Source organism: Temnothorax americanus, unplaced genomic scaffold (genome assembly GCF_048541705.1).
Source record: "Temnothorax americanus isolate GAGA-0224 unplaced genomic scaffold, ASM4854170v1 Scaffold3, whole genome shotgun sequence".
Lineage (NCBI taxonomy): Eukaryota > Metazoa > Arthropoda > Insecta > Hymenoptera > Formicidae > Temnothorax > Temnothorax americanus.
In genome coordinates, this window is record NW_027509442.1 from 2,324,589 (window position 1) to 2,340,992 (window position 16,404).

The window sequence follows — 16,404 nt, forward strand, 5'->3', positions numbered from 1 at the left end:
CGGACCTAACTGCCGCGTTCGTATAACCGATTCAGGAATTCCTCGTAAGGTAATTTCATCTTTGGAATTCATGCTGCCCCTCGTACGCATACCACTCGTACCTCGAGCCGCTCGAGCCCGTAAAGAGCGTCTTAATCTTCCTTACGTGTCTATGAAGTGACGAGTCCCGATCGCATATAGGAATTACACGATATGCTGTTGGCGCGGAATATACGAATAAAAATAGGCGGACTTTAGCGGAAGGCAGATATTAGAGGTTGTTTTTACAGTTATCGTTTCGATGCAAGATATAGAGAGTGGAAAAGCAAGAAGTCTGACTGCCTACTGATTGTGCATATAATTTCCACATTTCTGATGACTTGTTTATCACCGATACTGTATGCAAAAACAGGGCGAGTAAAGATAGCATCAATTTAAGTTTAAAACATTTAGTCAAAGTACACAATTTGAAATTACGATTGCCTATATGCTACTGTTTACGTAACATTGTCGAAAAAAATTATAACAAACGAAAAAGTTAATACTTTCTAGACACATATTGTTTAAAATGGATAAGCTTTTGAATCAATAGAAAAATAAAATTATAAAAATTTCAAGCATCAATTTTAAAATAATTTGTTAATATATTGTTGGAGTAAGAAAATCTTTGTTGTTATTGAAAAATAAACAACAGATAATTTGTGAAAAATAACGCGAAACAAAGGAAAGCGTTCTTTACAAAAGTGAGAATTTATGAATTATTGGCAAACTCAGTTATCACTCCTCATTCTCGTAAAAAATAGAGCTGGACTGTTCTAATAGTGAGAAGAGCCCTAGTTCTTCGAGGGTCCGACTTTGGGGTTAATTAAAACCACAAGAAGAAGTCATCCGGGCGTCTTCATTAACGTCATCGCGCGTCTAGGATGCCAAGGGCTTAGGCCAAAAGTTAAAAACAGGAAGGGCATGTCCTACGGGAGATTGCCAAAAGAATTCCATTCATTTGTTCATCGCTCAGGTAGCTGATCAAAAATCTACCCTCAGAGACTGCCCTCGGCTGAAACCGGGTCGTCGACCAGAATGATGGTCTGGTCACATTCGCGCGCGGTGTGTTTGCGTGGTCAGCGCGTGGATCGAAGCTATGCGGTCGTGTAATTAGTGAAACGATCCGAGAACCACTTTCCAGAAATATCGACGTGACAAATTTATTGCCGTATTAATGTCATTAGCGTACCTGTTATAGCAACGTTGTCTATAGCATTATCGTGTTTTTTCTTAAGTGTATATATATTTCAACACATTGTCATTTGTTTCAAAATTGTTAGTAACACTCAATTGTGATAAAAGAGACATTATAAGCTAGGATATATTACTATTGTGAAAAAATAAAAATCTCTAATTATAAATTATTATAAATCAGCGAGTTAAATTATATTAATAGAATTATTATGACGAATTTTTGTGTGTCTCATGCTTAAATAGTATTCTTAAAGAATAATGTAACATTTATATAATTTAGTGATAATGGATTAAATTTACATTTAATGTTTTAAATTTATTGCATGTTGTCGATTTTCGTATTAATGTGATTGACATTATCTATAAAAGTACAATCATGTGAAAAAAGAGTGTTCTGTTTAAGTAATTTTGCAAAGACCATCAAGTTTATCTAAAAAAATCTAAAAGAGAATATAGTAAAATTCAAAAAGTTTTAGTAAAAATTATTTCATTCAGAAAATAAAAATTTTACAATATTATCTAGCAGAATTATTCTATACACGAGAAAAGATATCGGCGATGGAGAAAGATATTGTTTACATATGTATTAGCATATTAATAGAATAAAACTGCGTCTATATGTATACATTAAAAGAATAATATTATATGTGTACAATATAATCATAACCGATCAAATGATTTACGTATGAAACTTGGAAGATACAATCTTTCATGCTGCAATATATGTTTTATTGATGAAATTAGAGAAAAGTTTTAAAATTACGGTAATAGATCGGATATTCCGACCGTACGTCGAAATTCCATTGCAATCGCGATTGCGATCGCGCGATGAGATCCTCGTGTATCGGCCGGCGATCGTGATGCAGGCGGAGCGCGCGGGGCAGATGCCCGCGATAGCCCATCCTTTAGACGACCCATCCTTTATTCGAGAAATAAAATCTCCACGACGTTATCCGGCAGTTTATACGCGAGAGTTGCCGCGCGCAGGCTGGTGCCGGGCGCGGGCCAATCCGAGTCGGTCTGGGCGTCCCGTCCCTCGCGTCCAGAGGCATTCAGCGCGATTTTATTGGGCCCAGACCGGTTGCGAGCAGCCAATACGGCCGAGGCGGGAAGTAAACCGGGCCTTCAGGCCCGTCCCAGCTCCTACCCCGGCCGCTTCGTTGGCGCGTCTATCTGGTAGCTAAGGCCCCGCGGGCGCAGTAACCCTCGAGTCCTCCTGCGTGTACGACGGTTTAAGGCGAATACCTATATACAAAGGTCGAGATATCGGAAAACAATATCCGCGCGCGGTGCCGGTAACTCGATATATCTCGGGCTCGCCCATCCTACTCATCTATCTCTCTTCCTCTCTCACTCTCTCTCTCTCTTTCTGCTCTTTATTCTTTTCCTTTCTCGTCTTCCTCTTTTGTGTACCTACTCTCATTACTTCATCTCCCTTCCCGTCTTTTACCGGCGAACGGTCGCCGAACCCGGGGGTGCTCGGAGCACCCCGATAATCCGCCGAAACCGCGAATTTACATAGAGACCAAGAATCGAGACCCGCCGCCGAGTTACGAGATGATCTGTGCACAGTGATCGGGTTCGGGTTCCACGTGCTGCATCGTTTTCGGCAGGCTTAACTCGCCGCCGACCGCCCTCGTCTCGGGGGGAGCCCGCGCGACGCGCGATTGTGACGGATCTTCACGGTGTAGGATGCCGGACCGATCCGTCGGGATGCCGCCGTCTCGTCGTCGGTGAACGCGAGGTTCCAATGACTCGCATCTCACGCTGGTGCCAAGTACCTGTTGGATTCTGAGAGTGTTACATGTACAGTGGTGTCATCGAGTGCTTTCGCGGCGGACAGCTCTCGCGCTTCGAGCGATCGTAGGAGACTCGAAATCGCGGGTCGATCGAAATCGCGTTCGTGGACCAGGTGGACCAGGTGGGTCGATCGTCGGAAGTTTAATTTATCGTAGACGTGCCTCATACGAAGCGACCGAATGCCGAACCTAGACTACTACAACACCGCGAGAATGCATCAAATGGTAAACTCTTTTCAAAATATACTTAGGCGTTAGTTTTACCGATCGTTCGTAATGATTGCGAAAAGTATGGCGAATATAAGTATATAGGATTGTTATGATCAACGCTGAGAGAAAGTCTTGGATCTTTTACTCTGATGGTCTGAGACTGATTGTGAGTCACGAGTTTAGGTAAATTCAAAGTTTAACTCGTAATTGTTAATATCATAACGTATAGTGAGTCAAAGTAACTAAAAAAAGATAATGCAATTAAATATGTTTTATTCATGCGCAGCATGAACTTGTCCGTAACAATCAATATTAAATTCGGAGCTCTTTAATCCGAAACACTTTTAAAATTTGTATACGCGCCTGCACTTACTTCAAATGTGAGAACGGAATTTCAGTTTTAAGATAACATCTTCCTACACCTGAGATCACACTCCAACGATTGAGTCTAATGACTAAGGTACACTTAGAGATAGCGTTGAATTATATGGAGTCCACCTACAAGATATAGTTGGCACTATCTTAAATCTGAAACGTATACCTGGCCGCGGATAATGAACGGCTAACCAGTGACGTTGCGTCACGCAATTCGTCACGCGCCCTGAGGACGCGTTTAAGTGAAATAGATACGTCTCAGAGTTCTTAAGGAATACAAGTTCATAAAATTGAGCGGTAAATCATTGAAGATTTCTTTGGGACGTACTACGTGCGGGTGCGCGCGCGCGGGAATACGCGCCGCCGTAATGACAGGCTTTAAGAGCGACTCGTAAAATCTTGGTACAATGGAATTATTCCGCGATGTTGGTCGCGTTCTCGCCGCGTTTTCACTGCGATTGTTGGCAGACTGTTGGCAAATGGCAAACACTGCACGTCCCGATTCCCGCGACTATACGAATGGAATTATCTATACGACGAAAAGCATTCTTTTCTATCCGCAATTAATGTAGCAAAATATTGGATTTAATTTTGAACATGTGCAACTTTTGCTTTTTTTGCTGTTTTTTTAGACAGAGCGATTTTGACGTAAAAAAAAATGATAGAATACAATATGTGATTTTTCAGTTTTTGTATCGTATGATTTTATAATCCGTATAGTTTCTCTAAGTAAAAAAGAACTGCCTAATTTGACGAGTCAATAAACACTGAGTGCTTTAGGAGAAAATTAAGCTGAAATTAGATAATTACTTTGAAAGTTAGCTTAAATTTAATAGATCAGGTATTTTTTTATTTAATTGGTAATTAAAAGTATATAAAAAAATATATAATTTAATATAAATAAATATAATATAATCAAACTAAGTGGAAGAATTAATGTTTTTATGTATTTTAAAATTAATAGAATGTACGTGTTGATACTAATCAACTTATTTAATCCCGATTTACTATGAAAAAAATGTTACCAAGAAGAAGTTTTTTCTCTCATTATTTATTTGGAGTAAATAATATAAATCTTTTGAGTTTGTACTAATTGTATCTTCTGTTACACGTGCGTAGTTCCGATTGTGTATTAAATCTTATTGTAAATATGGAAGCAAAATAGGCCCGCGTCCCCCAACTGAAGTTAAATGTTTGATATCAAATTAACAAGTCCGATCGACTAGCGGCTTCAATATTGACAAAGCGAAATGTAATGCTATTACCACAAACCAGCCATTAAATGCTGTAAATTTAACAAATTTAACAAATTTACCTTGACTGTAATATCGCGATGCGATTCTACAAACGCGTACTTACGGTCCTTCGGGTACACTTTAAAAAATAAGTAGTCTGCTACGCGAGAAGAAAGGGAGACGCGCGTTTCTTTGAAAGAAAATATAATCAAGACAACAAGAATATGTAGAAACAAGAACTTTTGTTGATAATGAGAGAACTTAAGTTAACATTTAACTCAAATGTTGAATATCGAAGATTAAAGTTTTGCGATATTCGCCATCTATTGAATTATTTCGTGAAGAAATCAAAGTCTTAGATTCTCTCTCTCTCTCTCTCTCTCTCTCTCTCTCTCTCTCTCTCTCTCTCTCTCTCTCTCTCTCTCTCTCTCTCCCCCCCCCCATCAACATATAATATTAAATAAATTCAAGAAGTAGCTGAAACATATTTTTTACCCACGCTATATTTTTTGATAAATAAATTATATTTTCTTTTATTTTTCCGAGAAAACTTTTATGTCAAATATATTAAATTTTTCTTTTATCGTACTCATGCATACACACACGCATATCTTGTAATTGAATTTATCAGCGTGCACACTTTTCGCATTGACTGCGATCGAAAGCTGCGAGCCGAGGCGGAATTCTTATTAGGTTGTTAATCGTCACACGTCCGCGGGCGGAGGTGTAGACTCGCCTGCAACATTTCCGCTGTTCCTGTTAGCGCCCTCGATGCTTTACGATCGCCAATTACTCCGGCGTGTATCGTAGCCAAGATTGCGCGCGCGCTCGCGCGCGTGTGCACGCGCACGCACGGACGTCGTCGGTCCACCGCGTGCTTTCACGGGATTGGCCAAAATCGGGGAACGTGAGACCGCGGCAGGTGAGTCCTCGTGGAAAGATCGCTCGAAAGGTGCAGGATATACTCGGTATAGTTTCGAAATTAAAATAAGATTGAAAGAAAAAAGGATCGAAGAACAACTGCCAATTAATCCAGTTTGGTAGATACAATCTTCATAAATTTTCACAGTGACCGTGCCAATAACTCTTTCGCCCCTTAACAAAAACACGTTCTTTTGCTTTTCTTTTTTGATATTTTTATTTAAACAGGGCACAATCGGGCACAATCGGGCACAAGATAAGTATATGTATTCTGTATAAAGCACGTAGAATTTTGCACAATTAATAACATGTGTGTGTAAGACTGTATAATTCTGTATAAATTTGAAACTTGAAGCATTCTGTACATGTACATGTACATGCACACATACGTGGCTGCGATCGGAGCGAACTAATACGCGACGATATTGCACGTGCGTGCATATAACTTTTGCATCGTGCATTCGGGAGTAGACGGGAACCATAGTACAGGCACATAACTCCTCTTAGCTGACGTTTCAATCAACCGCGCCTCGTCTTTTGCTCCCCCGACCTTTGTTGCACGCAGCATTTTTCTTTACGGTCAACAACGGCTTTGCTGCTCGCGTCGAAGATGTCGTACTCCGAATAACATTCTCTCTACAAAGGATAATGACGCACTTCCGCTTTGTAATCAACCATATAATGATAGAAACAGAATAGTCTTTTTCAAAGCTGCTACAGGCAGATAAGCCGAAAGAGAAGGATAATCAGAAAACATTAATTATCATTTAAATAGTGACCATTTGTATTATTCTTTAATTATCACAACCAGCCGTATTTTGACTTGATTTTTCTCTAAGCTTTTCGATTCCACTGAATTGAATCCGATTTTTTTTCCTCGAGTGCGTCATTTCTCGATGATTTCACCGGCAAATTTCGAATGATTCACGCAATCTTAGTCTACACGTGTGACGTTCATAGAATCCAAAAACCACTCAATTGATGAAATTAACGCAAAGTCATGTTCAAACGGCATCGACGTTAGAAAGATTGATCGAGACGTTTTATCATTTATTCCAACATGAATAAGGAGTCGGTATTAAACGCGGATTGATTTCGCCAACTCCATCAAGCGCGTCACAAAAGAGTGGTACACGTGCCACCCCTGAAGTCATCCAGATCAACCTACGCGAGAGATTAAAACAGGCGGACCGTGTATAATTAAATGAAATCCGCGCAGTTTGTCGTGAAAACACATTTCGCAATCTGCTCGCGCGTATATATCATCGGGCTCGGGCTCTAATCAAGATTAACTTATTCATTCCCGGACGACGGTGCGTCGCTGCGCGCCGAAGCGAAAAACGGAAATGTCGCGGTGTTTTCTGATTGGCCCGCGTTATTAAACAGCTATAAAAAAAAAAACGGCTGATAGCCGTTCGCGAGCAGGTTCCATTGAAAATGATGCAACGCTCGTTACCGCGATATTAGCGGCGGCGCACGGGGGGTATAGAGGCCGGTAAGAAATAAGATCGATGGTAGGCCACGTTGTCATCGCTATTAAGCCCGTTTCCTCCAACCTGTATCCCCGTGATCTGGATAGAATGTTCTCGGAAATTATAAGGCGCGCAGATTATAACGAGGGCATATGCAAATGAAATTCAACCAGGTCGCGTAAATCATGCAACACAACGTACAATAATACAAACGGGCAGTAAGAACGGGTGCCCTATTATCATTTCCTCTTTTCTCCAATTCTGCAACGACGAAGTATTGTAAAATACGTATAATAATATTTTTAGCGATTGTAAGACAGGGTATAGATTATGTTTGAGATTAAAAATTAAACAACATATATAACATATAAAATATGATTGTAATATTTATATGTGTTTTATTATACATGGTGAATAAATAATAATATTTTACAGGTATATGCCTCAATAGATAGATTATAGTTCACGTATATAAACTTATAGTTATTAATAAGGAGATACATAATTTTCTAGCAGATTTAGGGCGTGAAATACATGTAATTTTCTAAACACTATATGTTGCACTAATCGACTTCGATACTAGACATTCCGGTTTTCTCACGGAATTCTCCAGTTTAAGAAAGTTTATGCTAAAACACATCGGTCAAAACTTCTAACGCCAGTTCTTGAACATCTGCAATGATTGATCGCATTGGATATTTAAGATCATATATTATACAGTCACGTCAAATTTTGCAAGCGTGATAAAGAAGATGTATACAGACCTCTTGTATAATATTAATTTTGGAAACAATGGCGACAACGACGATGACATTGGAAGTCGTAAAATACATAGCGATGCGCCTATAAAAATTGATAGCTCTTGCGCGAACGGTTTCGGTTATTGCATCTGGTAATAATATTTACTCGTGATTCCTCTTAGCACGAAGACATTCCTCCGGAGTCAGGCACTAGGCAGTAAGAATCCCGGCACGTTACGCGCTTTTTTAGAGGGAGAGATTAAAAAAGAGACATTAGAAAAAGTAGGTGAGAGAGAGAGGAGGGATCGTGCGGAGGATGGTAGAGCGTGAGTGAGGCCCGTTTCTTTCACCTGTGCCACCGCGAGCAATAAATAACCGCCAGCTTAGCTGATTTTACTGCCGTGTGTTTGGGTGATCCCAATAACGCCGCTCGAAGAGAAGGGACGAATAATGCGGAGAAAACCAATCTTCGCGCTAACTAGCCATTCAGACCGCAGAACTGCCAGACGTGTACTCGAGGGACCCTGGTTAACCCCTGAAACGAAACGGTTTCAAGCCTATTTCGGTATTAAAGAATATCCGCGGAGTGTAACGCGGCATAACCGCGCGTAGGTGGAAACGCTAGGTCGGAAATGCTGATGCGCGCGGGAAGACGCCAGGTTTACAAATCTATATTTATACGTCTGAATTTTCGCGACGGTAACGCACCAATAACTCTTCATTCCATATTATTTTATAGTTGTTTTAGGTTAATAATATTTCTGTTTTTCTTGATTGAAAAATAAAATTACATATCAAAAAATCATTTGATGGAATCATTTATAAATGGTACTTTTAAATATCTTTAAATACTACAAACATAATAGTAAATATAAACATAAATATAATGTAAACCCTCGTGTAAACCATATTCAATCGTAGCGTATACGGTACAGTGTAATTATTCGCGCGTCGCTGCGCGCAGGATGCATTTTCCTTTATAATATTTTTCGAGGAAAGATTCGGCGCAAACAAACGCGCGTGCATATGCTTCGTTGGTATCTCGCTCGCATATTTTTTTCAATATCGCGTATTCGATATCGCCGAATCTGGCGTTTCCGAGTTGGCAGAACGGCGCCGCGCGCCGTTCCCCACGTATGAAAACAAACTTCAAAAATTGATATCGGGGAAAATGAAAATGTAAATCTCCGCGCGCGGGGCACCATCGTCGCGGGTAAGCCATTACAATTTTTTTTTCCGGCCGCGATATTGCCGTGGCAACGGAACGCGCTCGCTCGCATTTCAAGCGTCGAGAATGTGATGCGGACCTAAACCGCGCTCTTAACAAAAGCGAGTCAATCTGTATTAATACAGTAGTTTTATCAGAGAACTATAGTATATTGACGCGCATACACATACATACACACACGGTTTAAAAGTAGCCATTGTCCAGATAGAATGGCAATTGCCCTCACATTTGAATTATAAAACTTTCGAATTTTTTTTCTCATTGTACATATTTTTTTTCTCAATATCGTGAATGTTTATTATATGATATTATATATTATAATGAATTTGTAATAATCTGTTTTTGTCGATATATTAAATGTTAACGCTGCAATGTGGCTGTTTCAAATTATCGATCAAATTATTTTTTACTCGAAAATGAAGCATCTATTATTAGATGGATATCTGTTTATTAGATAGTTAAATTAGCTCTCTCTTAATATTTAGAAAAGCTCTTATTCGTGCTATTTTATTTTCTTATTACTTTGCTATAAAATTTATATCGCTTAAGGTTTAGGCTGGTATATCGCTCTCGGCGTTTCAGTTTTATTTCCGCGTTTTTCACGCTGCACGAATGTAACGCGTTATAACATCTTATATTATCCATTTCATCCATTTGAGCGCGTTCCCGATCGAGCGTTCTCGCTTTCTGCGTGGGCAGCCAACGCATCGCGCAACCAAGCAAACTTGGCACAACAATAATTGCTCCGGCATGGTAGCTATTAAAGCGCGCGATTTATCACCGCGGGCATCATAATTCAAACAAACACCGCGCGAGTCTATTGTCTTTAATGAAATTATATCGTCGGACATTAATTATCAGCGAAATTGGAGAGACAGTAGTTATTCACGGTCCGGTGTATCGGTTTCCTCTCTTTTGTCTTATTTTTCTCGTTACGTTCATTCTCGCGTTGCCTCGTGTCATTGATAAAACGCTTTTCGGTAGATGAATTTCGACGCGCGACTCCCGTCGCATTCTGCAACGAATTACGCGCCATTATTCATCGTGTTCAATATATATCTGCCGTCATGGCACGAGAAATTGTTTTCCCCGACGAATGCGTTTAATGCGTACGATATAAGTATAAGTGTAACACCGATTAAATAAAGGGAGCGTATTTTATCATCCGATAGTCATCATCGAGTAACCGATGAAATGAAGTCTTATCTCTCTACTTAAACAGAGAGAAAATATTACCAAATATTTTTCTTCGACTTTTAAGCCAATGAACATTCCGTCTTATCTTTTCAGCCCGCAAAACTTTTATGTTGATACACGTTGATACTAAGGTCGTACCGTTAATGAAGTTATTTCATTAGCGTACACGTCAGGGAAGTGAATCGTACGCGCGATTACAAGGGAAGCGAAAATGAATTTCGTCCACGGGCCGTGGTTTACGCGATCAGATAAATCACGCACGGCATTTACTTTATAGTTAACGTGGATCGCGCGGTCTCAGCGTTTTTGCTTTAATAATCGGGTGCACAAGCAGCGGGGCGAATAATTTCGGCAGAACGGCTCGTCGTTTACCCCCGTTAACAAAATGATTTAATTACTTCGCAAACAAGTGGATCAATATCACCGTCCGCCGACGGTGATTACGAGCGTTGATGTCGCGGCCGAAATTAGCGCCATTACAATTTGTCGTTGATTCCGCCTGTTCTGACAATGAGTATAACGAACGCTCTGTTCGTGCCTCTGCCTTTTTCCTCGCGTGTCACGTGAAGAAGAGACGGGCGAGACACTATCTGGAATCTCCTCAGATTTCAGAATTGGATTAAAGCTGAAGAATCGATGGTTTATTCGCGCGTCGCACACTGGCGCGGGAAACCGTAAAATTACGTGAGCAGCGTGCAAACTTTGATTCCCTATGACATAATTATTGACCTGCGCCCTGGAACGCTTCTCATGCAACGCATGCCGGTCGGGAACCTAATTTCATGGGGCACGTTTTCTCTTAACGCGCCCATATACGGTTCTCTCGTAGAGCGGCCGTATCTATATAATAACTGGTTAAATTCCGGTAGTGGCTATCCCTGACGAACGGTAGCCTCTAATCAACCTAATTTCGGGTTCCTTTCCTTCAATACGGGCCAACATTGGAATTATTTGGTAATTGTAATGGATCGGAATGTTGCGCGTTCGCTCTTTATAGGAGTAGGAGTCGGAGTCGGTCCCGGTAAACTCGTCCGAGCATCCCACCGATCTCGGTCTTGCGCGTCTTATTTTTTTTCCTTTTCCATTCCTTTGTCCGCCATTATCGAGCCCGTTGTGAATTTGATTTTTTTAGACACATGATTACGATTCCCCATCGCATCTCGATGTTCGTACATTGCTATTTGTGATGCGCCGCACGTGGAAAGCTTGTGTGGCCGGATAACAGTAAAACGAAGAGTATATTATTGCACGGTGCTTGACATTGATTTAAAAATATTTCACATCTTTTGCATTTTTTTTTGTAGCTATGAAACTTATCGATTTTGTACTTTAGCAATAAATATGATTATTATTATTATTATTATACTTTGGCACGTGTGATTTTTTTCCGCAGCAAAAATATTAGGGGAGAGAAAGAACGTTATTTGTGATAACTTTTCAATTTCTAACATTAATCCTTCTTAATAAGTAGGCCTTAAGAAATTATCGATAAAGGCTTGAAAGGCAGATTTGGATAACGAGCGGAGAGGGGAAAGGAAGGCGTTATTTAGATGACGATACTTATGATTTTATGATAACATCTACTATAAAGTTATTCGCGAAACAATTGTTATCGCGATTGTTCTTCGTGTAATTTCGCTCTAGCAGTAATATGCGCCATCGTTTCGGGAAATGTGTTCCTTTGCTCCCATCGCAGGCTGCCTTAAAAGTTTAGGAACCCAATACCCCAGGCGGAGATTCCCCCCCCCTCCTACCCCCCGGACGCTCGACGCTCGGGGTACTCCAAGTAATAATCGGGCCAGAAGTAAACTAGGTCCACGCCATATCGGACAGAAGTAGGGAGCACCCGATGTAGTTCAGCCGGTCGATTTAGAAGCGCCTTGGGGGCGTATAACCGGTGCGACGCGGCGTTAGGTTCCTACAAGCTGAACGCCACTCCACACACAGTCGCCTATTCGATATTCAATATACCGCGGCGAAATTGTCGCCGCTCTCTCGTACGCAATAAAATACGGCGGAATAAGCGGGCGAGAGTGAATCGCGACGGGCTAATGCGCGTGCAACAGCACGCGGGATCGGGACGCGCGCCACCGGTCGCGTGAATCATGCGCTAATTAAAAGCAATAACGACGACGCGCAACGTAACTATCACGGAAAGATTACGCCATGATCGCTCGCGAGCATGCATCGCATTATTCGAACTCAACAATTCTGATTTTCTTCCTTCTCTTTGTTTTCTATACACAGCAGTTGTACGAGATGTATAAACTTAACTTTATTCTCGTTATCTGTTTTGGAAAGTGTAACCGCGCGCGATCGAGAATAAGATTCAACATTTGAGGGTCTGGCGATATATCCTGGTTTGAATATAAATTTTTTATTGTGCGCGCTTTTAATTAATTTCCTATTGAAGCAAAAAGTGTCAGGAATCCATTCTCCTTTTTCTCAGGTGTATCATATTTTTTTGTTTTATTCACCGCGTTTTAGTTTTATGATCTATCCATATACGCTTTGATCAACGCGTGTGTTTTTATTGCAGGTAGAGACATGATAATTATTGCCTTACCCTTTGCATATATATCTCTTTTTACTCTTTGTAATTATCCGATTTGTTATAAATTAATCTTGTGTATACGCAATAAAGTTATTATTAATATTATTACGTTACGACTTGTTTTAGCAGCTTTCTCCTTCAATATACCATAGTCAATGCTGTCCGAAATCTCAAAAGCGTTTCGTCCTTCCGTAAATTTTTCTGTATAATACTCTGAAATATATATTTCTGTAATACATTTATGCATGAATATTTTTTAACAACAACAACAGAGACATTAAACTTTTATGGCGATGTCTGAAGCGCTCTTATTTGCGCGTTTCTTGGCAAGACGATATAATATACAAAGGGAAAAAGTGAGATTATATCGGCGTTGCGATCGGATATAACCCCGCGCCGTCTGTAATTATGCGCCTGAAATAAGAGGATGGTAGTGTACCGAATGAATAAGTAATAGAAAAGGTATATAGGGTTCCGTGCATTAAACGAAGCCCGGTATAATGGCGGAATGTATAATCGTCCCTTTCATCGGACTCATAAATCAACGTCTCGCGCGATACGACGATGGTATATCAACGAGCTATAAAACATATCGGTGAAATGCGCGTTTGCTTATTATCATCGTTAAATAATCGAGTGGCTTTCTATGATTTGTTACGATGTCCACTTAGCCTTCATAAATCGCCGGGCCAGCGCGAATGAAAGGAATTTATCTGATAATGAACGGTTTATGCTTTGCCGCGCTAAATTGACACTGCGCGCCAAATGAATTTTGCATCCGCGCGTGTGACGCTCAGTTACGCCGCTATAATAATAATTATTCGATCTTGAATATTTATATATGCCTGTCGACATTGCTTGCTTTGCGGTAGGTTTATGCAGAGTAAGAATATTCCTTCATTAATACGACATGAATGTAATCGTAACGGATGAATATATTTGAAGGTTTCGGAGCACATCATTAAGATTTCGGTATCAATCGTCTTGTTTAAAGACAGTCGCGGACGAAATTGTACAGATAATTTTGGTTCGTAGGTAATAATTTTTTATTTTGAGGTAAGAGAAGACGTGATGAGAATTTATTGAAATCCTTAAAGAAGTCATCAGGATAGATCATATTGGCTGTCACTTCCGAGGACACGTTGAACGAGAAGATTATTCGCTTCATCGGAGACGAACCCTCGCTTTAAATGATTCGTCCGAGATGATTGTCGAGAATGAACCGTTAAGACGTTTTTAACGACCGAAAGGAGATCGGTCGCGGCATCGCGGCTTCACGGGGCTTCGGTGAATTAGCGCGAGAAGCGCGACATTGCGACTCGAAAAAAAAACGGAACATCCAATGCTCTCGTTGCAGCCGAGGAGCCGACTGGATGGAGGATGGTGCAACCGTCGCGAAAGCGTCCGCGAAAACGTCGCCGTTTCCTTAGAATGCCGCGCCGTTTGTGGTTTACCGATGGCGGGGCGAAACGATCGCGGCGGTTAGGAAATAGCTCGGCAAATAGCGCGGCTATACCCTCGTTAACTCGATTTAATGGCACGTCGTTAGCAGTCGTATACGCCGTGGACGCGCGCCGGGGCGCTGGTGACCATAAAAAAAGGTGGTGCACTCGGAATTTGGGATACGGGGAATCGTTAACGGCTCGGGAGGGAATCGGGACGCGACCATGTTATTGTGCCTTACGGTTCTCCCGGACCCACGCGCGCGCGCGCGCGCGCGCGATGCCTATAAAGGGCGATAACGCTGAAGATTGCCGGCGTAAAACTCCTCATTTCGGCCCCGATATAACTCAGTTAACTCCGTTCTCCTTAATTGTTGTTGCTCGCGTGCGGCGCCGTTGCCGGGGCGTTATGCTTACGGCGAGGCATCTACATCGAGCACAGTACTTTAACGTGGAATTGATTGCACCAGCGGGGGTAACTTCGCACTAGAAAGAAAAGGAAAGACTTTAAGAATTTTAATTTCTATCATCCGGAAGATCGGCAGGTGAAATTCGGTAGTATCAAAATTGATCGCGATTAATTGGTCTTTTGGACATGATTATAAAGTGCTGCAACAAATTTAATTTGTTACAATCAAATTCAAGACATAAGGCAAATAAGAGCAAAACGTCGTTGTTATTGCGAGAGTTTTTTAATTTAATTTGTGTTGCAAAATGTCATTTGACGATGGGGTCAAAAGTCTTCTACAACTAATTGTAAGATAATTAGTGAAATAAATGAATAAGCATTTTACGTAACGCAAAGGGGAAGTAAACTGCAGAATATGAGGTTTATTATTACATATATAGCATTATTATTTGAAATTAGAAACAATTGTTTCACAGTCCCATATCGCTGTGTATTGCATATCTGCACTGCATCAAGATGAATTTATATGTTACAATTGACTATTTCGTATAGTCAAGATGATGCTGTAACGGTATGTATTTGCATCTCAATCGATGAATTCCAATCTTCGTTGCATAGCTCGTGGCAAGGTTACAGTAATTTCGGAATTGTAAGATGTATTTCAAAGGGATGCGATGATGTAACATATATACCCTTTCAAATATATCTGGTCATGTTAAATTTTTATAAGCACACATATCTCTGTAGAAATTGGTTCATAATGTTACAAGACATAATATACGCGTGTTCTTACATCATTTGCATCAACAGATTAAGAAGTAGAACATTCTTAATTGTCATTACTTTATTAACAAATGCAAAAAACAGTCATACATTAGATTGCACGCAAATTACACAGAGTTTAGAGAAGAAAGGTCGCCGTATTTTGCACTCATTCTAAATTATGTCTTCATCGGAATTAGATTATTCCGCTACGTGGAAGTCCGCGATAAAATACATTCAAACGAAGAAAATATATTTTGAGTAAAATGGTTCGTAATATTGCGAGATATTAATATTATACGCATATTCTTACATCGTTTGTATCAACAGATTAAGAAGCAATACATTCTTAATTTTCGTTACTTTTATTCATAATGAATGCAGAAAATAGTTTTATGCTAATAAAAATTACACGGAGTTTAGAAAAACGAGGTTGCGTATAGTTTTCCTTACTCTAAACTATATTTCCGAAGTTAGATTTTATTCCGCCACATAGTAGGCGGTAAAGTACATTCGAACGAGGGAAGGAGACGACGAAAATGCGAATCTTAGATTGAAAAATCCCATCTCTCGGCGCAGTCGGCTTAAATCCGAGAACCGCGGCGCAAAAATTCTTCTCCGCACTTCAAACGCATCCCAGATTAAACCCGTCGTATAGCTTCGACGATTACACACCGTCGCGTCGCCGGTAACATGGGAGACGACGAGGGGCGGCACCCTCGTGTCTTCGTGCTCGTCGGCGAAACGAGGCTTTCGCGAGGGATGAGCGAGCGCGACGAGGAGACCCGGAACGCGTCCTCGCCTGTGTGTGTGTGCGCGTCCCCCTTCCCTCTCTCCTCACCCAA

The 16,404-nt window shown here is 40.7% G+C and overlaps 1 protein-coding gene across 7 annotated transcripts in view; it reads left to right on the plus strand.

Moving 5' to 3' along the window:
- Nucleotides 1–16,404, plus strand: part of Tfap-2 (transcription factor AP-2) — a 217,713-nt gene that overhangs the window by 83,523 nt on the left and 117,786 nt on the right. Inside the window, exon 1 of one of the 7 annotated variants that reach the window (XM_077411983.1) lies at nt 2,553–3,239. The exons of the other annotated variants lie outside the window; for them this stretch is intronic. The gene's annotated coding sequence lies outside the window, so the exon portion shown is untranslated. Of the gene's footprint in view, nt 1–2,552; nt 3,240–16,404 lie in introns of those variants that run through there. 7 annotated transcript variants of the gene reach the window in all.